We start from the raw sequence: 1045 nt of genomic DNA, 5'->3' as shown, positions 1-1045 counted from the left end.
GGTAGTTCTCTGGTCCTAGGGACACTGAAGCCCCTTCCTCAGGTTTTCTGGTCCTAGGGACACTGAAGCCCCTTCCTCAGGTAGTTCTCTGGTCCCTCCTGGCACGTCTGTGTCATCAGACATGGTGTCTTAGGCTTGTCGTTCAAGCACTCAGGAAGTCAAGGCAGGAAGACAGCTGAGAGTTAGAAGTTAGTCTGAGCTACACAGTGAGTTAGATGGCTTGAGGTATGTTGTGAGATCCTGTGTCTTAGAAGATAAAATAAAATGATGGGTGGGGAGGCAGGTAGAAAGAAAAGGCTTACACAAGCCAGAGATCGCTCTAGGTTCTTGAAGAGGGGGACAGTAGAAGGACATCGGCGGAAGGGAACATTAGTGAGACTCCAGAAAGAGGCAGAAGCCAGGCAGTACAGCTCTAATCCCAGCACATAGGATTCACAGGCAAGATGGATGCAGCAACGGAAGGCCTAGGCCGCACAATTCCCTGCCTCAAAAAAAAAAAAAAAAAAAGGTATGGGGCACAGAATAGGAATGAGATGGGGTCAAGGGATTCCATGTTGAAGGATTCTCACCAACTCTGTGCCATGATAGATAGATAATTCCAGGACACAGGGACAGATTGCTTGAATGACCTTGGCAACCTTAGAGTGGAAAGGCACACCCTGTTATCACATACTTCCTCCACATTAATGGAGGCAGGTGAGCCCTCAGAGGCTGCTCAAAACTCCCAAGGAATCAGCTTCAATTACCAGCACTTGGGAGGTGGAGTCAGAAGGATCAAGGCCATCCTCAGCTACACAGTGAGTTCAAGGCCAACCTAGGCTACCCAAGATCCTGTTTCAAAAAACAAAAAGCAAACTGGCCTCAGAAAGACAGCATACCTATAGTCCAGCCTGCATCAGTGGGTGGTGTAACCTAGGACAGCTCTCGCCTCTTCTACCCTGAACACCGACAGCACCACGTAGGAAGAAACAGTCCACAGGACATATCAGAGGTATACAGAAAAAATACAAAACGTGTTTAAAACAAAAATAAGTAAAACCTGAGA

This window comes from Microtus ochrogaster, unplaced genomic scaffold (genome assembly GCF_000317375.1).
Source record: "Microtus ochrogaster isolate Prairie Vole_2 unplaced genomic scaffold, MicOch1.0 UNK81, whole genome shotgun sequence".
Taxonomy (NCBI): domain Eukaryota; kingdom Metazoa; phylum Chordata; class Mammalia; order Rodentia; family Cricetidae; genus Microtus; species Microtus ochrogaster.
Note: the sequence above shows the minus strand (reverse complement) of the source record.